This window comes from Balaenoptera physalus, assembly GCF_965194825.1.
Source record: "Balaenoptera physalus genome assembly, contig: HAP1_SCAFFOLD_1539, whole genome shotgun sequence".
Taxonomy (NCBI): Eukaryota; Metazoa; Chordata; class Mammalia; order Artiodactyla; family Balaenopteridae; genus Balaenoptera; species Balaenoptera physalus.
Genome location: NW_028125257.1, coordinates 28,571 through 53,677, shown reverse-complemented (window position 1 = coordinate 53,677; position 25,107 = coordinate 28,571). Strand labels below are relative to the sequence as shown.

General features: G+C 39.3%; 2 long non-coding RNA genes across 11 annotated transcripts in view; both read left to right on the top strand.

Moving 5' to 3' along the window:
- Positions 1-2,597, top strand: part of LOC309653951 — a 45,166-nt gene extending 42,569 nt beyond the window's left edge. For 9 of the 10 annotated variants that reach the window (XR_014259659.1, XR_014259660.1, XR_014259661.1 and 6 more), the window contains 3 exons: positions 289-462; positions 620-666; positions 1,374-2,597. This is a non-coding gene — a long non-coding RNA (uncharacterized lncRNA). Of the gene's footprint in view, positions 1-169; positions 463-619; positions 667-1,373 lie in introns of those variants that run through there. The other variant, XR_014259668.1, reaches the window with a different exon arrangement.
- Positions 1-17,635, top strand: part of LOC309653952 — a 77,099-nt gene extending 59,464 nt beyond the window's left edge. The window contains exon 2 of the long non-coding RNA XR_014259669.1: positions 13,833-17,635. This is a non-coding gene — a long non-coding RNA (uncharacterized lncRNA). The remainder of the gene's footprint in view (positions 1-13,832) is intronic.
- Positions 17,636-25,107: the final 7,472 nt, after the last annotated feature.

The following is a 25,107-nucleotide window of genomic DNA, read 5'->3' as shown; positions in this document are numbered from 1 at the left end:
TTTAACATCTGCCAGTTTGGTCCTGTATTTTATTCTCTTTCATTTATTAATTAAATTGTTGTATTAATGTAAATAACTATATTAATAGATTTTCTAAAGTTGCGTTATCCTTGCATCCTTGGTCCTTGGAATAAAGCCTTTTTTTTTTTTTTTTTTTTTTTTTTTTTTTTTTTTTGGCTGTGTTGGGTCTTTGTTTCTATGCGAGCGCTTTCCCTAGTTGCGGCAAGCGGGGGCCACTGTTCATCGCGGTGGGCGGGCCTCTCACTATCGCGGCCTCTCTTGTTGCAGAGCACAGGCTCCAGACGCGCAGGCTCAGTAGTTGTGGCTCACGGACCCAGTCGCTCCGGGGCATGTGCGATCTTCCCAGACCAGAGCTCGAATCCGTGTCCCGTGCATTGGCAGGCAGATTCTCAACACTGCGCCACCAGGGAAACTCCGGAATAAAGCCTTTTTGTAGTCATGGTATATATCATTCTTTAATAATTATTGATTAGATATGCTGATATTTTCTTAGGATTTTTCTATCTATATTTGTAAAGCACAATTGGACCCTTTTTTGTAAAAACTTGATTTTCTTTCCTTTTTATTTACAAATGACTCGAATTTTGTTGTTTTGTAGATATTTGATTGATGTAGAAGGCATGTGGCCAGATGATGCAATTGAATGTAAGTATAAGGGTTGTCACTACTTTTCCCTTGTTATAAAATTTGAAGGGAGAAATGTAAGGGAATTTCTCAAATTTTGGAAAAATAGAAAAGTCTGTAATTCATTTGTTCTGATATACGATAACCTTTTACCAAAAGTTTATAAAGGGATGTATCTGGAAATAGCAAGATATAATAGCCTGAATAATTAGTCAGTGGATTTCAGCATTTTTTTTCTTTTTTAAATTTATTTAATTAATTAATTTACTTTTGATATTATATCCACTGCCCCACCAAGGAAGTCCCTTTTTCTTCCTTCCTTCCTTCCTTCCTCCCTTCCTTCCTTCCTTCCTTTAAAGCTCCAAGTCATTTAAAATACATGACTTCTCACTAAAAATCTCCAGTTCATGTAACCAAGGGGTTTATAACTTCTCCTTTAAAAGTTATATTCCTGGGACTTCCCTGGTCGTCCAGTGGTGAAGACTCTGCGCTTCCAATGCAGCAGGCCTGGGTTCAGTCCCTAGTTGGGGAGCTAAGATCCCACGTGCTACGCAGCCAAAGAAATTTTTTTTAAAAGTTATATTCCTGTATTATTGAATTTAGTGGTTTAGTTTTTTTTTTAATGTTTAGAAGATTTCAGTTTCTTTACCAGGAACAAACAAAACGTAATGTAAAACTAGTTTTCCAGAAACGATTTCCATCATTCTCTTCTTCCCTTTCTCCTGCAGACTGGTGTTTTATCTTTACAAGTTCTCCATCATTCCATAAGAAAGCTGCTCGTCTTCTGGTTTCATAAGAGATGGTGAACAGTGGTAAAATATCGAGTTGACCGAAATTTCTAGAGTACACTTCAGGGAGCGAATGATGGGGTGGAATGTTGGGGCAGAGTGAGAGATACAGATTCTGGTGAGACTGAGAGTCATGCACAAAAATTACTGGGCTGTGGTGAAGGGAGAACAAAACTAAATCAGGTTCCTGCTGGTGGACAGGAAGCCAAAATGAAGAAGAATGGTGCGTAGCTGGGCAGTGTAATTAGGCCCCTAAGTGCTGTGTCTTCTGATAGTAATTATGAACAGAAACCAAATAATAGTTACTAATAACATGGAGGTGACCAATCCTTGAGAGCTGAGGCAGAGAGAAGGAAAGATGGCATTATGCCTTGTCTCTGGTTCCTTGAGTTTCCCAGGCTGGTTTGTGACCAATCTTGGGTGAAATCATAACTAAGTCATTTCTGCTAAGGTGATCAGCTTTCGTGGGGTCCTTTCTCTGCACTCTGTCCAATGATAAAGCCCACTGGTTTATGCCTCCTGGAAAACAGTTATTCCAAAGCAGTATAAGTGAAGCATTGATGAAACAGCCATGAAGAACATGTTTCCACATGGCCTCGCACCACCTTTTCAAAGTGCTGTAAAACTTTTTTCACCCAAAAATCAGTAACAGAAAAGGATTGGGATCAAATCCCGTACAGAGGTAGTGTAAGAAAAAAGAGAATAAGGAGCAGAATAGCATGTCTTCAGACAATAAAATCAAGTTGGAAAAGACAGGTCCACAAAACAGATCAAAACTGTAACCTATTATTTCAAAGTAGGCTAAAAGACGTTAGGAAAAACAATGCGAAAGATGAAAGAACATGGATCGAGGAGGGAATGGGAAGTTATTGTTTAGTGGCTATAGAGTCTCTGTTTGGGATGGTGAAAAAGTTCTGGAAATGGTAAATGCTGATAAATGCCACCTATGGGTGTTTGGTTTTAGTTGATCTTCTTCCATGAAAGGGTTTGGAGAGATTCAGAAACTATGCTGCTGCCTCCATCTTTCTGATGTCCTGCTCAATCTTTTGACATAATTATTTTGAATTTGCACAGTGGTGATGGTTGCACAGCATTGTGAATGTATTTAATGTCACTGAATTGTATACTTGAAAATGGTTGAAATAATAAATTTTGTTTTATGTATATTTTACCATAATAAAAAAAAGATGAAAGAACAGCATAAACCAGAATTAGGTAAGATGATAGAACTCAAGACAGAATTCAAAATAAAAGAAAAAAGTTTCAGAAGTGAGGACTAAATTTAAAATAATACAAGAGTGGGGACTTCCCTGGTTGTCCAGTGGTTAAGAATCCACCTTGCAATGCAGGGGATGCAGGTTCGGTCCCTGGTTGGGGAACTGAGATCCCACATGCTGCAGGGCAACTAAGCCCGCACGCCGCAACTACTGAGCCCACGCGCCACAACTGGAGAGCCCACGAGCCGCAAGGAAGAGCCCACGCACTGCAACAAAGAGCCCACGTGCTGCAACTAATACCCGACACCTCCAAAAATAAATAAGTTAATTAATTAAATAAATTAAATAAAATAATACGAGTGAATGAACATAATGGATAATGCCTTAAGAGAAACAAACAAGAAGAGGAAAAAATTTTTTTAAATCTAAAAGAAGATAAAAAGAATTTTAGAGAAATGGCAAACATAACAGATAGGCAAAAAAGAGTCAGGACAGCTCTGAAAAGAGTAAATACGTATAAGGGGCTTTCCTGGTGGTGCAGTGGTTAAGAACCCTCCTGCCAATGCAGGGGATATGGGTTCGATCCCTGGCCCAGGAAGATCCCACATGCCGTGGAGAAGCTAAGCCCGTGAGACACAACTACTGAGCCTGTGTGCCACAACTACTGAAGCCCACGCGCCTAGAGCCCGTGCTCGGCAACACGAGGAGCCACCGCAATGAGAAGCCCGCTTGCCGCAACTAGAGAAAGCCTGCGCACAGCAACAAAGACCCAAAGCAGCCAAAAATAAATAAATAAATACATTTATATATATATATATATATATATATATATATATATATATATATATGTATAAGAATCTGTTATACCATAAAAGTGACATTTCAAATCAGTGGGACAGATTAGTCAGTAAATTGTGATACATAAATGTTGGGGTATAAATATTTCTCTGGAAGGATCCACAGCACGGCCAAAGCAGATGTCTCTGAGGAGGGAAATGTGTGGCTGGGGAACGTGGGGAAAAGGGTCACTTTTCATTGAATACCCTTGTGTACCTTTTCTAGTGTTCTGTCATGTGAATCTATTACCTGTGAAGTTTGCCTGAGTTCAAACCCCAGTTCCCCCAATTGCTAGCTCTTAATCTTGGGCAAACTCTTCACACTCTCCAAGCCTCTTTATCTGTAAAGTAAGGTCAGTAACTTAGCCTGGTGCTGCCTGGCACAGAATAAACTCTCAAAAAATGGACATTATTAGTGAAAAAAGCCCAAATGCCCATCAGTGGATGAATGGATTTTTAAAATGTGGTGTATATGTGAAATATTATACAGCCATAAAAAGGAATGAAGTACTAACACATGCTACAACATGGACGAACTTGAAAACATTATGCTAAGTGAAAGAAGCCAGAGACAGCGGTCACATTTGTATTATTTCATGAAATGTCCAGAAAAGGCAAAAACCATAGCGACAGAAAGCAAATTAATGGTTGCCAGGACTGAAGGAAGAGGGGATGAAGAGTGCCTGCTGATGCTTAAGGGGGCTTCTTTTTGGGGTGATGAAAACGTGATGGGTTAGATGCCGGTGATGGTTGCATAGGCTTGTGGATGTACTAAATGACACTGAATTTGCAGTTTCAGAAGGTGAATTTTATGGCATGTGAATGACATCTCAAAAAAATAATTTTGAAAATGAAAATTGCCTGTTTTCCCATAGTCACTATCCACTGTCTCCATCTCTCCCTTCTCCCCACTGCATTCCTTTTCACGCCCACCCCTGCCGCTCTCTCCCATCGTCACTCCCTCGAGCTGCCCCACGAGGCCTCCCAGGGAGCCTCTGAACCCCTGGGCGCCTGCGTCCTGTGGCTGTTGGAGCTGCTGCCCAGTGCGCGTGCCCCCACCACTCTCACCCGTGAGAGTGGACGCTTCCGTCGGATTTTTTCTCATGCGTTTCAGTTGATGGTGATGTTTACAAAAGGCGGCACGTGCCCTGCTCAATGGAGGAAGCCCCTCAAGTTAATATTTAGGCGCGTGCAGAAGTTTGATCTCGTCCACCAGTAACCTCAGGATGCTGTGCTCTGAAAGCCAGGTTGGCCGCCTACGGGCATCTGCAAATACAGAGGACTTCAGAGGCATTTGGGCCTCAAGTTGAGTCCTTGTACCTCCACATGGGATGTGACCTCAGCCCTTTGCTGCACCTCTGTAAGTGAAGTGGCACAGGAATACCGGCCTTGCCCGTCGTTGCCAAGGTTAACTGAATAGTGCATTCGCTCCCCTCGTGCTTAGGTGTTGAGTACATCGTGATTTACATACCAGGCCCTATTCGTGGGCCTCCTGATGCAGCAGTTCCCTTGGCTCTGCCCCTGTCGTCAGCTGCCCCTAGGATAACTCTGAGCCCTAGCCACTTCTCTGGTAGATTTCCCTATTCCCCCACTATAATCACACCTGAATAGGGCAACTCAAACCTTTCAGAGATGTGTCGTGAACCTCTTGTTTTCTGAAATACCTATCTGGTGGTTGTGAGACTTAAGGCCAACCTCCCCGAGAGACTTTGTTTCTATTTCTCCTAGTAAACCTAGACTCATCTCCTGTCACCTTCAACTCTACTCCAATTGTGTTCTTTCAACCCAGACCTCTGACCCTGCTTTTTACTTCTGCCATTTCATCCTCACTCCTGCTTCCTTTCCTAAATCCATACATCTCTTTTGGCCTTCCTAGACCTGGGCCAAGTTCCTTCCTCTTTCCTCAGTTTTTACCCCTTTCCTTCATTCTCCCATCCAACTTTCAGGCCTTCCTTTCTCACGCCCCAGTTAGCAGCATCTCAAAATTCGAAAGGTTTATTACTCATCTATTAATGGTATTCCATTCACTTATTCAGTTCTATACCTATCTTACCTATGTATGGAAGAACCACTGGTAGCCAAAGTGGCACCAAGAATCCTAGCAGCTGTCACCTGACGTATCCGTAGTAGTCAGCAATTTCCATTTCTTTGTCCCTCTCAGTGAAAAATTGTAGCTTCCCCGAAGAGGTGTATCTGGCAGCATTCTCCCGTTGTTGAGCCCGCCTCTTCATGGCCTCTCGCTCTGGCCTCTGCTCTTGTTCGATGGGCTTTGACATGACTGGCTCAGGCACATTGGGTTCCCTCCATGGAATTCGTTGCTTGCTGAAGTCTTGGCATAGAAGTTGGGTTTGGAGCTTGGGTGGGGACTGGCGCTTAGTCACAGCAGGGGGAACAGGCTCGCGCTGGAGAGAAGCGCCAGATGAAGTTTTGTAGGGTGCAGGCCTAGGAGCAGCAGACTGAGGGGACACTAGGCTGGGTATGGTTGGTCCAAGCCGGTTGGGTTGGGTTGGCCACAGTTGGCTGAGCTGGTTTGGCAGGACCTGGCAGAGAGGCAGGAGCTGGCTGGGATGAATTGACTGCAGCAGGTTGAGCTGAGTCAGTAGAACCAGGCTGGGCACGGTAAGCCACAGCAGGCCGATGTGAGGCCAGAGACTGTGGCCTCTGAGGAGCGGGTCGAGCTTGAGGCTTGTCCCAGGCAGAAAAAGGCAGAGGTATCAACTTGACCGTCTCAGGAGGAGGCAGCTCATACTGGAATGGAGATGGACACTCTGTTTCAGCACTGCTGTCTGGTTTCTGGGCTTCGACTTGAGTTTTCTCAGCACTCTTACCCTCACGTGGGGTATGCCGCCATGGCTGGATAGCTGGGGGTGGCTGGGGGTCTTTGGGGTTGCTTGAATTTCCCAAGACCCGACAGGAAGAGAGCCCAGTTTTCTTATCATCCTTCTTCCCCAGCGCATGAAGAACCTTCACAGACTCCAGCATGCGCACGCCAAGGGAGGTTCGAGGCTTTTGAAAGCTCAGTTTGGTGTTTCTTTCGCTTCGTCTCGGGAATAGTTGGCTTCTCTTCTGCCTTGACTTTGTTCCCTGACTGCTTGTTCTCTTCAGCCTTGTTTCTTCCTCTGGTCCTTTTGGTCTTTTCCTGCCCATGGCTCTCAGTTTTGCTGATCTTTCTGGATGCAGCTTTCTGAGGTTTGCCTTTAGAGTGCTTGGCCGTGTTCACAGGAGCCCTGTCACTGACTGCAGCGTTGCATATAACCACTTCTCCCCCTAACAGGCACTCTGGATTCTTTGGCTGGATTTTGGCCTTGGGAGCACCACTGATAGGCTCAGAGGCTTTCTGTTTGTTCTTCCTGGGTTGATCAGAGGGAACCTTTATGACACTTGGCTTTTCCTGCACCTGATTCACCTTAAAGGCTCTGGTATCTTTGGCTTTGATCCCGTTGGAACCTTGGGATTGATCAAGATCTTTCCAAGAACTAAAGAGCTGGGGAAGGTGAATATCCTCCGCCAGTGTAGTAATGTCTGCAAAACCACTGCTAGATTCGATCCCATTTTCAAGCGTCCCTAGGTCCTCACGACTCAGGCTGTTCTTTCCCAGATCAGCATTTTCAGATCCAGGCTGCTTCTCTTGGCCGAGGGGATCGGTGTAGGCCAGCGGCTGGTGAATATCAGGGATTTCTAAAGGGAGTAGTGGAGGATCTTGGTTTTCTTTTGGGATGTGTTAGGCATCCAGAATCTTTGAAAGCTTGGTTTTAATATCATCCACGTTCTTACTCTCTATTTGTCCCTGGCTTGGAGCTGGAGACAGGGCCAGGAGACGACTGGCACTCTGGGCTGGAGCTGTCACTGAAATGTCCCCAAGTTCAGGTGTCGGGTTACTCTTAAGTATCTGAATATTTCTGCTACTTCAGGGCTTGGGGAGTTCTTGAGTTTGTGTCACACAAAATGTCTGGCTTGGAGGTTGCAATCCCAGGGAATTTTTCATCACCTGGGAAGTCTCCATCACTACAAAGAAATCAAGGTAAAAGTCAGTCCCTGGTAAGTGAGATGCTCCCGCTAAACTCCAACACAGCAATCATGTACCGTTCAAGGTACATGATTGCTGTGTTGGTGTTTAGGGGCAGGATGGGCGAGGCATTTCTAGTAACTCTTCTTAAGGATCATGGACAATGCCCTATGCTACGAGATAAGCGGTGACTGTTGTAATTCTTACTGGTGATCATTTCATGTCACTGATTCTTGGCTTTCTTTGTATTTCATAGGATTGTTATAAGTCCAATACAAAATGAGTCTTATTTTTAAAAAACTGAAGTGTTTTACAAAGCCTAGCATTCTCATGTAGAGTCCTTCCAATTCTCCCCACTTTCCTGAGAGGCTAAGAACACTTCACACCATGAACTAAGAGAGGGAGTAGAGCCCTTTCTGATGAAATATAGAAACAAAGACAGAGTCTTAGCCTGCTTGCTCTGGACAGGATCTCGGACCACAAGGTCTTATATCCTGGTATAAATGAAGGAAGTGAGGACAGTTCAACTGGCACTCTCATAACAAGAGTTCTGAAACACCTTCCAAAGAGACTATAGCAGTAGATCAGGGAAGGGAGTGCTACAGTGTGGTAGTACAGGAGGAATGCTCGGCTACAGCAGTGAAAAATGTGGTACCTATTGGTGTGCTCTCGGGGTTCTTGTACATGTAGCATAGATGACCTTTACAGTGTCCCTCCCACCTTCCCACCTGCATTAGGTGTACTGTTTTTTTTTTTTAATTTGTTTATTTTTTGAACTTATTTATTTTATGTATTAGTTTTTTTGGCTGCACTGGGTCTTCATTGCTGTGCACGGGCTTTCTCTAGTTGCGGCTAGCGGGGGCTACTCTTGGTTGCGGTGTGCGGGTGTCTCATTGCGGTGGCTTCTCTTGTTGCGGAGTATGGGCTCTAGGCGCGTGGGCTTCAGTAGTTGTGGCTCACGGGCTCTAGAATGCAGGCTCCGTAGCTGTGGCACATGCGCTTAGTTGCTGCACGGCATGTGGGATCTTCCCTGACTAGGCCTCGAACCCGTGTCCCCTGCCTTGGCAGGCCGATTCTTAACCACGGCGCCACCAGGGAAGCCCTAGGTGTTCTTATATAGAGTCTAAAAACAGAGAGCACTGAGCGAATGTAGTGCTTATTAAAGGCTCAGGATCTACATTCTACCTGTCTGTACACCCCTTCCCAGCTGTAGATGTGACCCCATTTTTGAATGCTGACCTCATTCTTCAACTTTCTTGCTGTTTGTGGGGCTTGCCCTTTGGCATTTTCTTAAAAGCTAAACATAAACTTACCATATGACCCAGCAATTCCAATCCTACGTATATATGCAAAAGAAATGAAAACATATGTCCACAGAAAAACTTTTACAAAAATGTTCATAGCAGCATGATTCACGTTATCCGAAAAAGAAAAAAAATGAAACAATCCAAATGTCCAACAACTGGCAACGGGATAAACAAAATGTGGTAGAGCTATACAATGGAATACTAACCAGCAATAAAAAGGAGTACTGGTACACACTATAACAAGGATGAATCTTGAAAACATCATGCTAAGAAGCTAGATGCAAAGACTAGATATTATATAATTCTATTTACGTGAAATGTGCAGAAAAGGAAAAAGGCAGATTGGAGGTTGTCTGGGGCTGGGAATGTGGATTGATTGCAAACAGGTATAAGGGACTTTTCTGGGTAACAGAAGTGTTCTAAAACTGGATTGTGGTGATGATTGCACAGCTCTGTAAATTTACTAAAAATAATTGAATTGTATACTTAAAATGGATGTATTTTATGGTATGTAAATTAAACTTCTATAAAGTGTTTTAAAAATCTCTGTAAAGATATGCAAGAACAAGTCACACTGAGTAGCTCTGGAAAAGAAAGATGGGTGCCTGGGAAACGGGAGAGGGAAGACACTTTATCAAATACTCCTTTATATATTTTTAATTTTGTACCATGTATTATCAGTTTAAGAAATGAGAATAAACAAAACAAAAACTTACAAGGAAGAGTGTGGCAATAAAGGTTTAATGGCTTTGGTGAGTTCAATAGGAGTAAAACATATGTAAGGCCATAGAAATGTTCTAGCTTACAGAAAGGAAGATGATAGATCCTCTGTCACCATCTGAAGCACAACATGCTTAGTTCAAAGGGACATGCTTAAAAACAGGATGTCAACAAATAGACCCAGAAGCTGTCAACTTAGGAAAGGGGAGTAGAAAGGATGACCTGTGAGAAATGGTTCAAAGAGTGAAGACCTGAGGGGAAATACTTCAGGGAAGGAAGTGGGGACCTGAGAGGTAGAAGATTAGGTCTCTTTTGTGCCTTCAGAGAGCAGAACTGGAAGCAGAGCCAGGAAATCTAGTACAGGCAGATTTTGGATCTTTTTAAGTTTTAAAACCTTTGCCAGCTGGAGCCTTAGACAAATGAAACAAGTTGCCAATGAGCGGCAAGTGAGTGGTGGAGCTGTTGAAGCAGAGGCTGGAGCACCCTGTGGAGCAGAGGCCGCGGGAGTGTTGACGGTCCCTTCCGAGAACGAGTCTGAGAACCTCTGGCACTTCCAGAGGACATGGTATGCACCGCTGGGTGTAAAGCACACACGTTTACATCGGATTAAATGAGGAGCCTTGGTGTGTGTGTTTCTGCTTCTAGTTTCAATCTTTCTGATTAAGTTCATTCCTGCCTATAAAACGGTAAACATTTAAAAATAGAAAATAGTCTAAAAATAAATTCTTTCTCAACAAAATGTATCTAGTTAGCCCTCTAGGATGGTGAAAATCAAAAGGACAGACGACAACAAGTGTTTTCAAGGATGTGGAGAAATGGGAACCTTCACACATTGCTGCTAGGAATGCAAAATGGTAACAATACTTTGCGTAACAGTCTGGTAGTTCCTCAAATGGTTAAATATAGAGTTAACCGTATTATCCAGAGTATATCCATTCGTCGGCATATGCCCAAAAGAAATGTAAAATACGTCCACACAAAAACTTGTACATGGATGTTCACAGCAGCTTTGTTAATAGTAGCCAAGCAGTGGAAGAAATGCAAATGTCCAGTAACTGATGAATAGATAAGTGAAATATGAGCATTCATACAGTGGAATATGATTTGGTCATAAAAAGGAATGAATACATGCTACAATGTAGATGAACTCTGAAAATATTAAGTGAAAGAAGCCAGTCACAAAAGATCACATGTTGTATGATTCCATTTACATGAAATGTCCAGAATAATGAAATCTATAGAGACAGAAAGCAGATTAGTAACCACAGCCGGGGCAGGGGCTGGGGCAGCGGTGGGAGATTGGGAGAAATGAGTGACTGCTAATGTACATAGTGTGCTTATGGTACGTGTTGAAAATGTCTTAAAATTAAATTGGGGTGATGGTTGCACAACTCGGTGAATACACTAAAACACACTTAACTGTACGCTTTAAATAGGTGACTTTTATGGTATGTTAAGGATCTCAAGAAAGCTATAACAATGTGTTTATTCATGTACGCAAACTGAAATACATGTCGATTATGAAGCCTTATTTGGAGAAAAAAGCTTCTCGGGCTCTCAGTTCTTACATCTTCTGTTACTGAATCAGGGGTACAAGAACAATGGAAGGTGACCAACAGCGTCATTTCCATTTAACAGTGGACAGTCCGAACAAAAATGTGGGCGCTGGGTATTGTACGTTTGGTGCAGCGCTACACACACTACGGCTAGCGCTAAGTGCAAACCGTCAGAACCGTGCCGTCACGCTAATTTGGCCTCCACAGATTGAATCAGTAACCACAATTCACAGGTCTGCACTGTGTGTGACAATTTGTGCTGAGGACCCACCATGGGCTAGAACATAGAATTGTTGCTGAATTCATTTACAGATGCTGTCGGTAAACCACAACAATCCACTTTCCTTAGTCCGTGGGAGAGTCTCAGGCATTTCCTCTAATGATCTCATCATCCCTGAGCGCCTGGATGTGAATCAACCCACTCTGTTCTCTGCAACTGGGCTTACACATAAAGATTGAAGTGACTACAAGTCAACTCACATTATCAGCTACCATGATTTAAGCTTTCTGTTGCAGAGCGTCTTGAAAGGAGATACACACTGGCTGGCTTCTTCTGTTATAATTTCTATTATTGTGAGAGTAAACTCACCTGTTAATGCCTTATTACAACTGGGGGAAAAGTAACTGCCACCATCTCAGAGATGTTTCAGGCTTTTTGTAGTACTTTTTAGTTTAATTAAAATCTAGGTGAAATTCATTCCCGTGTTCATTGATCAGACAAACCATCATAGAGACCCGGGGGGGGGGGGGAGAAAGCTTTTCAATTAAATAATGACTTCTTAGATGGAAACTGAACTTAGGAAAACATCTCTAATATAGGAAAAAGGCTGTATTTTCTTACATCACCGTATACAGCTATTCTTCATGTATGAAGATTGTTATTGCCGACCTGCTGCCAGCAAGGTGCCTGCCGAAAGATGCTTTTCTTTCAGAAAAATGGGTTTATGCTAATTTACTTATAACCACTAAAGTTTAGGACCAGAGATACACATTGATAAGACAGAGTCAAAATTAGAAATACAGTCGATGGCACCAAAAGACAGTCTTTTCTTGTGAAAAGTTTTTAGCTATGCACAGTTCAAACTGGCAACTGGCGTTTCAGTACCAAAACTTACTAGCTTGTCTGCCCCCAAAGTAACATTTTGACGTAGATTTAATTCTGAAAGGCAAGATTAGAACTTCTAAAAGCAGGAACTAAGGTGATAACTGTCTATTAGTCACCATCAGAAAATCAGAACTGGTCAATTATTTCTGCAAGTGTGGTAGATGATAACTCTAATATATCCTCCCCCTCAAATCAAAAATGCATTGCGCCTGCAGAATGGTCCTCAGAAAATTTCTTTTCATACATGAATGAGTAAAGATTGCAGAGACATAACGAATCTGAATAATGCCAAAATTCAAAGTATGGCCATGAGACTGTAGAGTTAAAATGTAATGGAAGTACTTGTCATTAGAACCGAGGTCAAGAAACTAACAGGATGGTAAGGTTCCCAGATAGTGGCTGGGTTTGGGGTAGAAAAGAAAGAAAATCAAGAGCTAAAGTCCTCAATTAATATACAGGAAAAACTGGAAGGTTAGCAAATGATCATTAAAATCTTGTAGAGGGTGGTAGAGCTAGATGACTTAAGTCCCAAAGGATTTTCTATCAGGTTTGAAAAATTATGGTCTGGAAGTGACCCTCTCACTCTCTTTTCTTCTCTGCATTCTCTGAAATCTTTCCTCTTAGCTTTAGTATTTGTGAGGATTATGATCACCTTTTTTACATGGATGGCTCTAAAATCTTTATTCCACTCATGACATACTCATGAGGTCATACGTAGCTATGTTTTTAGATATTTTCACTTGGATGTTTTGATCTAACTTCAACTTTAATCAATAAAACTCCTTCATATTTCAGTCAGAATTAGTTTCCTCTTCCAATCTCTCCATTTTGATAAGGTGTTTGCATAGTATTTTAGTTGCTTTGGGTAGAAATTTCCAAAGAACCACGGCTATTAATTACCAAGTCCAAGTGACGAGAGTCCAGCTTAGTTTCTTCTCATAAATTAATTTATGAGTATCACTTTCTTACTTAAAAATCTCTACTGACAATTAGCTAAACATTTGGCCATAAAATTATATCTAGACACACAAAATAAATTCCATGTGGATTAAGTGTTTAAATGCATTGCCCTCCACCCTAAATAAGTATTAAAAAAAAAAAAAAAGGAGAATACTTTTTTATAATCTTGTGGTTGGGGACATCTTTCTTAGCATGGAAAAAAGAAAGAAGTTGAGTACACAACAATGCTATTACACTATTAATGCAATATAAATAATGCTCAAGAATTAATAAGAAAAATTCTTCAGAGAAAAATGGGCATGTAAATTATATCCTTCAGAGGATATAAGCAGCTAATTCTCAAAACAGGAAATGTAAAGAGCAATCTCTGAAACCTAATATTTAAAAAATGCAACTTAAAGCAATGAGTTTTTTCACACATTAGATTAGCAAATATTAAAAAGACTGATACTACCCATAGTTGGCAAAGGAATGAAGAAACACATCCTCTCATACTTTTGGTGGGCACATATATTTGTACAAAATTCCTGGAGGGCACATAGTTAGAGGTGGGGAGGTCTACAGATTACTGACAGTCTTTTAAATTTCTATTATTAATGATCTACTTAGGATTTAAAACTTCTTGGTCAATTCTGTTCATTTATATTTTCTTAGAAAATCACCCATCTAATTTAGGTTTTAAAATATATCAGCCTAGGGCTTCCCTGGTGGCGCAGTGGTTGAGAATCTGCCTGCCAATGCAGGGGACACGGGTTCGAGCCCTGGTCTGGGAGGATCCCACATGCCGCAGAGCAACTAGGCCCGTGAGCCACAACTACTGAGCCTGCGCGTCTGGAGCCTGTGCCCCGCAACAAGAGAGGCCGCGACAGTGAAAAGCCCGCGCACTGCGACGAAGAGTGGCCCCCGCTTGCCCCAACTAGAGAAAGCCCTCGCGTAGAAACGAAGACCCAACACAGCCAAAAAAATAAAATAAATAAATAAATAAAATCCAGCCATTCATATTTAAAAAAAAAAAAAAAAGGAAAAAAAAATATATATCAGCCTAAAGTTGCATACAGTAATCTTTTTTAAAAAAACACTTCTTTGACTGTGGTTATACCCTTCCATACTATTAGTGTTGATCCTTTTCCTCATGGTCAGAATAACCAGAGATTTGGTCTGTTTTTTTTTTTCAAAGAACCAGATCTTGGTTAAATCGATCAATTCTGGGGACTCATTTATAGAATGCTTATTTCAATTATTTCCTAGTTGAGTTTGTTGAACTAAAATATCATTGAAGGCTATACATTTTCCTCTCAATATAGATTTAGTCACATCCCGTAAGTTTTGGATATGTGCTTTTACTGTCATTAATGAAAAAAATTCTATAATCTCAATTTTTAGTTGTCCTATAGCCCAGAAGTTTAGAATGTTTTAAAATGTTTATTTAAGGAAAAAGTTATAGTTGTTAAATTCCAACCTTATTGTACTGTGGTTAGAGAATATAAGCTTAGTTAGAAATGTTCTACTTTGCGGATTTATCAACATTTTGCCTAAATGTACAGTTAATTTTTGTAAATACTCCGTGGGCATTTGGAACAACTGTGGATGCTGTGTTTTGGGAATAAAGTTTTCTATAGATACTTTAAATCAAACTTCTTAATATTGCTATTCAAATCTTCCATATCTTTTATCTGTTATATGTCAAAATCTGATAAAAACAATGAAAATATCCCATTCTTGTACTTTTGTCACGTTGTATATTGTAATTATGTCTGGATGAACATATGAATGCACTCTGGTTGAAAGCACAGCAGTAATTTTGGAAGTGTCTGAAAGACTCTTTCTTCCCTTGGAAATTACAGAGTGGAGATAGGGTAGATTCTCAAGACAAGTAACATTTAATTAAAAATGACCCAAAAACCCTACCTTTCCATGGTATGGAAACTTGTATTTCTAATCCGGAAAAACTATAAATTATTGGCAGAAAGGTGGAAGTATAGGAATTTTCATGCATTGCAGGGAGGAATATAGACTGGAAATTAATTTGGTACTAATGTAGAAAATTAAGTATACATATAGCTTATGATCCAAGATTTCCACTTGTGGGTCTGTGCAACAAAGGTAGTCTCACAAGGTCCATAAGGCAATGTGGACAAGGATGTGCACTGCTGGTGTTTTGCCTTGTTGGGAATTGACGGCGACCTGGGTGTCCATTACAGGGAAAGTGCATAGGTAAATTGGTAGATGCACTCCATGGAGTACTATGCAGTGATCAGAAACCTGAATTAGATGTATGTATAGCAATGTGATGAATCTTAAAAATACAAGCTTAGTGAAAATAACAAAAATAATGACATACCTTTTATATAAGTTGAAAATACATGACAACACAGAATACATATTTTGTAAGAACTCTTGTAAGCCAAAAGATATTTACATAACATGGCCAGTTCCGATGGGAGGACAGGAATGAGGATGGGATCTGGGAATGAAATTTTAAAAAGAGAGGCCATGAACCTAGGAGTATACTTAACTCAACTCTTGGCAGCTGAAGTTAAAAAAAATTTTTTAACTTTATCTTGGCATAGAAACTGCGTACTAATTCTATGCTTTCGCTCTGCTTCTAGAAGGATTTGTTATGACTAGATTGGAGGTTCAAATAGGTACTTTAGGCAGAAACTAGAACACAATGAAAACTTGAGAATTCTCTCTTCCAGCTCATAACTAACGTTTTATGTTTGATCAGTCTGGCTGAGGTCACTTTTTAATTAATGTCACAAAGAAATTTTTATGGTTTCATATTAGAAAAGATGTGCTGCTTGTTTAAAAAAATACATGAAAAATTAAAAAGAAAAAATGTATAATCCCATAATCTTAAAATAATCTGCTAATATTTAATTTTGATCCAGTCATCTAAATACATGTAAATATTATATCTTGCTTTTTACCTCTTAGCATATAATGAAATTTATCCTTGGGTTCCAAGATACTGCTTTGGACTGTTGTTTCTCTCCATATATGTGTGATTGTGAAGAGTGATACGAAATTAGCCTGTTTTATAAAAATGTAAGAAACACTGGTAAACATTTAATTAAATATTACTAAAGCTCTCATTTTATTCTCTCATGGAGGTCTCTTTGTTTGGTAGTTAGTTTGTGTTGTTCATTTGCCCCACTGCTGAAAACGTGGGCAACTGGAAATAATGAGAGGTCAAAAATACAGAGAAATTATTCATCTTCAGCTTTTTCTCCGTAAACAAAAACTGATAAATATGGCTTCTTTTGTACTGACAGTAGTAAACTATCCCTTTTCTTTGATCCCAGTATACACCCAGACATTGAGAGAAAAAGATGGGAAAGGGAGGGGGGGAAAGAAAGAAAAAACAGGGAGAGAGAGAAAGAGCACAGAGACAAACACAAGCAAGAACATGAGAGAAGGAGAGGAGAAAAGGAGTAAGCAGAAGAACAAGAGAGATACACAGCAGAGACAGTGAGACAAGAGACAGCATGGGGTGGGGTGGAGGAGAGCACAAGTGCACAGAATGCGGGTGCACAGAGGCAGAGAGAAAGAACACAGAAGCAGACAGGGTGCAAAGACACTGTAATAAGAGAAAAGCATGAACTATAGAGCCTGGGGACAGCCTGCATAGACACAGCAGAGAGAGGCACAGAAAGAATGAGTCAAAGAAAGAGTAGGTGTAATCAAAGGAAGAAGGGAAGAACAAGCAGGCAGTTGCACTTATTCCCTTATATTCACTCTTAACCCCTCAAATGTACATGTCCTGGGTACACATGTTCAGGGAAAAAAAGCATTAGCATATCTAAGGAAACCTGGGTTAAAGATAAGATAGGCAGTTCAAAAAAGAAGAAATACGGTCGATCAACACACAAAAGAAACTAAAAACTCCGTGTGATTAAAGAAATGTGGATCAGGATAGATACCATATTTCTGGCCTATGTGGCAAGTATTAACAAGAATGCTGTTGGCAGGTATTGACCAAAATATTATTGCACATTACTGGTGAACAAATAATTGAATCAACATTTCAGAAGGACAATTTAGTAGTGTGGCTTAAACATTTTTAATGTGCCTACTTGGTAACCCAGAAATTCCATGTTTAGAAATGTTTCTCAAGGAAATTGAAAAATTCAGAAAGATGTAACAAGACTACCCATCGAAGTGCGGATTATGATAAAGAAAATTTCCAAAAAAACTTAAATATCTGTCATTTGGAACTAACTAACTATTATATTTATACAATGGAACCCATAAAGCTATTAACAATGACTACATAAATCTTTATTTACTGCATAGAAAGATGTCTATGATATACTAAGTGCAGAGCTTCAAAACAATATACATAGTATGATTTCATTTTTTTGGACTGTTGTTTCTCTCCATATATGAACATGATTGTGAAGACTGGTATGAAATCGGCCTGTTTTATAAAAGTGTAAGAAACACTGGTAAACATTTAATTAAACATTAATAAAGCTCTCATTTTATGCTCTCATGGAGTTCTTCATTTGATATTTAGCTTCATTAGATTGCAGACCTAATAAAATAGATCCAAGATAGGCAGTAGGTATGAGAATCATAAAATATAAACCTGGAAGCTTATCTGTAATGTTAATCACGACTATTTCAGGATGGTGAGAATTATGGGTGATTTCCAAGGTCTTTATATTTTATATATTATCTAAACTCTTTATATTTAGTTATCTTTTTACTTTTACACTCAAAAGTAATAAAACATCTTTTTTGACAAAAGTATTTAGTAATAAAGAGAAGAGAGAGATGTAAAGTGGTAGAAGCATCAACCACAGGCAAGCCCTCCACTCCCCAGTCTATGATAAGGAGAGACATAAGCATGGTTCTAGCTGAGAGGAAGGAGCCTACAGAAAAGGAAGAAATCGAATATAAAAGAGAGAGAGAAAACAAAACTGAGAAAACAGATAATGGATTTTAGAAAATATGACAGCACAGAGACCTTAATGAACCTTTTCTTTCATAACTGAGAGACACAAACAAAAAACATCAAAAAGTAAAAGAAACAGGGCTTCTCTGGTGGCACAGTGGTTGAGAATCCACCTGCCAAGACAGGGGACATGGGTTCGAGCCCTGGTCAGGGAAGATCCCACATGCCGTGGAGCAACTAAGCCCGTGTGCCACAGCTACTGAGCCTGCGCTCTAGAGCCCACGAGCCATAACTACTGAGCCCATGTGCCACAACTACTGAAGCCCACATGCCTAGAGCCCGTGCTCCACAACAAGAGAAGCCACCACGATGAGAAGCCCGCGCACCACAACGAAGAGTAACCCCCCCTCACCACAACCAGAGAAAGCCCGTGCACAAAGACCCAACGCAGCCAAAATAACTAACTACATAAATAAACAAATTTATTTAAAAAGTAAAAAAATATTCAGAATGTAGGGAACAGACTCAACTCACACCACAAAATCCCAGAAATAATATCTAAAGAAACAACTGGGAATAAATATAAGGAGCCACCACAAAGCTCTTCCTACACAAAGGACCATACAGCAGAAGGGTAAAAGGTGAGTCAACAATTCAAAATATCCCACTGGTATCTCAGAAAAGGGACTGAGGTGATAAGTGGCCCAGGAGAAAGATAAATGTCCCAATTGGAGACATGTTCCCTGTGAAAAAATAGCTCCTTATGTCCTTGCCAGAATGGTTTACTGTATGCCTGCTCTGGCCAGGAAGAAGTCAGAAAAAGGGATGGGAAATAACCTTTTAAGTCTAAATATCTTAGTTTTATTACTAAGATTTGCTAGAAAAAAATAAGGCCTCAGCCATATCACTGCCCACACAACAATGCTATGAAAGCAGCTGCCAGGTGACTTTACAGTAGTGTAATAGCAAAACCCCAAGGGCATGTCCTATAGAACAAGATACTTTCCTCACCTCCACACTTGATAAGGTGGCCATCAATTTATGAGTTTCACAACAATGGCAGAGAAAAATGTCACCTACTGTAGCTGTCCAGAGTCCTAGAATCAATTACTATCTTTCTGCCTTTCCCAAACTCTGAGGGGCAAAAGAAATACAAGCCATACACAATGAGCCTTCAAGTTCATGTCCTAGGAAGGGGACTCAAGCAGTATCTTGTAAATAGGTAATAAGGTCATCAAATGTGATCAAATAAATGGTTGTGATCAAATAAATGGCTTCCACAGAATGTTTTGAGACAAAGGTCATCTGAAAACAAAAGAGAAGGATTTATGAAAATATTCTATAGCATTAAAGTGGAAGAAAGGGGGCTTCCCTGGTGGCGCAGTGGTTAAGAATCCGCCTGCCAATGCAGGGGACACGGGTTCGAGCCCTGGTCTGGGAAGGTCCCATATGCCACGGAGCAAAAAAGCCAAGGTGCCACAATTACTGAGCCTGTGCTCTAGAGCCTGTGAGCCACAACTACTGAGCTCACGTGCCACAACTACTGAAGCCTGCGTGCCTAGAGCCCGTGCGCCACAACAAGAGGAGCCACGGCAATGAGAAGCTCCCGCACCACAATGAAGAGTAGCCCTCGCTCACCACAACTAGAGAAAGCCTGGGTGCAGCAATGAAGGCCCAACGCAGCCAAAAATAAATAAATAAAATAAATAAATTTATAAAGAAACAAGTGGAAGAAAGGAAGGAAAAAAAGAAGGGAAAGAGAAAGAATTTATTTTGCCCGAAGGTTTACCCATTTTAGTCAATAAAGAATTTGTAGTCTCACTCTAGAGAAAATTGAAAAAGAACATGGACTTAATGAAATGGATCCAAGATAAGCTAGGACAATACAGGGAGACTAAAAGGTAGTTGACAAATTCACACACTTCATCCAAAAATTAATGAATGTCTGCCATGTGTTGGAAAACCAAGGACAGGTACCAAAGGAAAAGAACTGACAGAAATGAAGGGAGACATAGACAATTCAATAGTAATAGCTGGAGACTGCAATAGTACACTTTCAAAATGGGTAGAAAAACTCGACAGACCAATAAGGAAATAGAAGGCTTGAACAACACTATAATCCAACTAGACCTAAAGACATATACATAATACTCCAACCAACAGAAGCAGAATACACATTCTTCTGAGGGAACATAATAATGTTCTCCAGGAGAGACCATGTGCTAGGCCATAAAACAAGTCACAATATATTTACAAATTATACAAAGTATGTTTTCTGACCACAATGGAATGAAACTAGAAATCAATAAGGAAATTTGGGAAATTCAAAAATATAGAGAAATTAAATGACACACTCTTAACTACCAATGTTCAAAGAAGAAATCACAAGGGCAATTAGAAAATACTTTGAGATGAATGAAAATGAAAGCAAAACATACCAAAACCTTTGGGATGCAGTGAAGGCAGAGCTTACAGATATTTGTATCTGTAAATGTCCATATTAAAAGAAGAAAGATTTCGAAACTATAACCTCACCTTCAACCTTAAGAAACCAGAAAAAGAAGACCAAATAAAACCCAAAGCAGGCAAAATGAAGGAAATTATATAGATTAGAATGAAAATAAATGAATCAGAGAATCAAAAAAAGAGAAAAATCAAAGAAATCAAAAGTTGGTTCTTGGAAAAGGTCAACAAAAATGGACAAATCTTTAGCTAGAATTCACCAAAGGCAAAAAGGGGAAAACTCAAATCATTTACATTAAGAATGAACCAGGGGATGTTACTACCAATCACACAGAAATTAAAAAGGATCATAAGGGAATATTATGAACAATCACATGTCAACAAATTAGGTAACCTAGATGAAATAGACAAATTCCTAGAAAAACAACCTAGCAAAACTGACTCAAGCAAAAATAGAAAATCTGAACAAACCTATAATAAGGACAGAGGCTGAGACAGTAATCAGAAAACACCCCCCAAAGAAAAGCCCAGGCCCAAACTGGTGAATTCTAAAAAACATTTAAAGTAGAATTAACAACAACCATTCACAAACTCAAAAAACAACATCATCATCAAAACAAAATGAGAAGAAGGATTACTTCCCAATTCTTTCTATAAGGAGATTATTACCCTGATAAAAAAGGCAAAGATACAGTAAAACTACAGACCAATACCCCTTATGAATATAGAAGGAAAATCCTCAACAAAATACTAGCAAACTGAATCCAGCAACACAGAAGAGGGATTGATTATACATTAAGACCAAGAGGAATTTATCCCAAGAAGGCAAAGTTGGTTCAATATATGATTATCAATCAACGTAACACACCATCTTCATAAAGAAAACATAGGATCATTTCACTATACATAGAACAAGCATATGGCAAAACCCAAAACCCTTCCATAATAAAAACACTCAACAAAACAGGAATAGAAGTTCCTCAACCTGATAAAGGGCATTTATAAAAAAAACTCACAGCTAACATCATGCTTAATGACCAGAAAGATTTCTCCTTAAAATCAGGAACAAGACAAGGATACTCATTCTTAACACTTCTATTCAACACAGTACTGGAGGTTCTAGCAAGGGCAACTAGGGAAGAAAAAGAGATAAATGACATGATATCGGAAAGAAGAAGGAAAACTATCTCTATTTGCAAATGACACAATATTTTATATAGAAAACACTAAGGAACACACAAACACAAATTACTCAAACTTATAAGCAAGTTCAGCAAAGTTGCAGGAACCAAAATACATACAAAAACCAGTAATATTCCTGTACCACAAGGAAAATTCCCAAAATGAACTTAAGAAACCAATACTAGTTACACTGGTATCAAAAAGAATAAAATACTCAGGGATACTTTTAACAACAGAAGTGCCAAACTACAAAGAAGTGGAACCCACAAACATCGTTGAAGAAATTAAAGATGACCTAAATAAATGGAAAAACACCCCAGTTCATGGATTAGAAGATTTAATATCGTTATGACAGCAGTACTCCCTAAATTTTTCTACAGTTTCAATGCAATCCCTACCCAAGATTCAAGTTGTCTTTTTTTTTCTTTTTGGCAGAAATTGACAAGCTGATCTGAATATTCCTATGACTTAAGAATAGATAAAACAATCTTGAAAAAGAAAAAACAAAGTTGGAGGAGTCACACTAGTTAGACAGTGTGGTAGTGGCATAAAGAGTGACATATAGATCAATAAAATAGGGTTTATCGTCTAGAATAAACCCTTACATTTATAATCAATCGCTTTTTTTTCATTTTTTAAGTTTATTTTGATTTTTCTGATTTTTTTTTTTCTTATGATCAATTGATTTTTGCCAAGGGTGCCCAGACAATTCAATGGAAGAAAGAATAGTCTTTGCAACAAATGGTACTAAGACACTGGATATCCACAGGCAAAAGAATAAAACTGTACTACCTCAATGCCACATACAAAAGTTAACTAAAAAATGATCATAGAACTAAAAGTAAGAACTAAAATTATAAAACTTTTAGAAGAAAACAAAGAGTCAATATTTTGTAACCTTGGGTTAGACAATAGTTTTAGATATGACATGAAAAGCACAAGTGACAAAAGAAGAAACAGACAAATTGTACTTTGTCAAAATTAAAACTTTTGTACCACAAGTAAAATCATCAAGAAAGTGAAAAGGACGGCACAGAATGAAAGAACATGTTTGCAAAACATATCCTAATAAGGGATTTGTATTCAGAATAGACAAAGAAACAGAACTCAGTAATAAAATGACAAATAAGCCAATTTTAAAATGGGCAAAGGATTGGAATAGACATTTCTCTAAAGGTAAACAAATGGCCAATAAGCATATGAAAAGATGCTCAACATCTTAGTCATTAGCGAAATGCAAATTAAAATCATTAAAAAGTGAGATACCTCTTCACACCCATTAAGATAGCTGTTCTCAAAAGACAGACAACAAGTGTTGATGAGGATGTAGACAAACTGAAATATGATCCAGGTGGGAATATAAAATGGTGCAGCCACTCTGGAAGACACTTTGGCAGTTACTCAGAAGCTTAAACAGAGTTACCATATGATCCAGCAATTCTACGCCTAGGTATGTACGTAAGAAAATTGAAGGAACATGTCCACACAAAAACCTGTACATTAATGTTTACAGCACCATTTTTCATAATGGCCAAAAAAGCAGAAACAATCCACATGTCCAACAACTCATGAATAAACATGTTGTATATGTATTTGAAATACTGTTTGTTACTGTTCATAACAAACAACAAGTACTGATTCCTGCTACAAAATGGATGGACCTTGAAAATATTAAGTAAAAGAAGCCAGACACAAAAGGCCACATATTGCATGATTTGCTTATATAAAATGTGCCCAATGGGCAAATCCATAGATACAGAAAGTAGATTAATGGTTGAAGGCTAGGAAATGACTGTGAAGGGGCACAGGGTTTCTTTTTGGTATGACAAAAAGTTCTGGAATTAGTGGTGACAGTTGTATAACCTCCTCTGAATATACTGAAAACCACGGAATTGTATACTTTACAAGAATGAATTGTAAGGTATGTAAATTTTATTTTTAAAAAATCAATAGAGATTGACCAACGCTGAGACATACCCTGGGAAAGTAAGAAAACTTAAATTTTAAAAACCCAACAACAATCCAGGATCCAATAGGGAAAAAATATTAGGGTTGCCTCTGGCACAGAAATATTAATTGTATGTGTCCAGAAAGGGGGAGCAAATCTGACTGAGTTTTGAATTAAAGATTATTATTCAAAAGTTTTGTACCCAAACAAGTTGTTATTCCTATACAAAGGTTACAGAATGATAATCTCAAATTTATAAGAACTGAAGAGATGCTCACTCCTGAACAACTGTTGAAAAATCTAGCTAATCAATAAAATTATTTAAATTAATAAACTCACAAACAGTTACACTGAAAAGACTGATGATATTGACCCCCTTTAAAAAACACATAAAATGGTGATTTTGCTTATAACATGGAAGAAAAATGCTATACTTCTTAAAAATAAAGCTAATCAATACAGTAGTAATACTACCATAATGAACTGAGACAACATTCACAAAATTAACGAATATTGTTATGTTGGGGGAAGTGTGTGTAGGTGGAGAGTGGGGAGAAGTAGGGCAAGTGCAACCAGTTTCTTAATTTTTCATATAATGGAGTCAATAGATACTATTTCATATCTGAGTGGTACATTGAGACAGTGGCTTAAGCATATTTGTTAATTACATGGCTGCTAAGTTAGCAAAAAAACAACTCAAAGAAAATCATATAGCAATAAAAAAATGGAAAACAATAAGAAATCATTAAAAATGATAAGAAACCCTGAAGAACCAAAACAATTTTGAAAGAGAACAACAAAGTTGGAGGATTCACACTTCCTGATTTCAAAACAGTAATACAGGGCTTCCCTGGTGGCGCAGTGGTTGAGAATCTGCCTGCCAATGCAGGGGACACGGGTTCGAGCCCTGGTCTGGGAAGATCCCACATGCCGCGGAGCAACTACGCCCGTGAGCCACAATTACTGAGCCTGCGCGTCTGGAGCCTGTGCTCCGCAACAAGAGAGGCCGCTACAGTGAGAGGCCCGCGCACCATGATGAAGAGTGGCCCCCACTTGCCACAACTAGAGAAAGCCCTCGCACAGAAACGAAGACCCAACACAGCCATAAATGAATGAATAAATAAATAAATGAATAAATAAAAATTTTTAAAAAAGTATTTGTTTAAAAAAAAAAAACAGTAATACAATAACAGTGTGATACTGGCATAAAGATAAATAGATCAATGGACTAGAATAGAGAGCCCAGAAATAAACCTTTGTGCCACATGGTCAAATGATCTCTGACCCTTGACAAGGGGCCAAGACCATTCAACAGGAAAAGAGCAGTCTCCTTAACAAATGGTGCTGGGAAAACTGGATATGCACATGCTCTTAGAAAGAATGAAATGGTGGGGGGTGGGGGGGGGAGAATGAAGTTGGAGCCTTATCTTACATCGTATACAAAAATTACCTCAAAATGGATTAAAGACCTAAA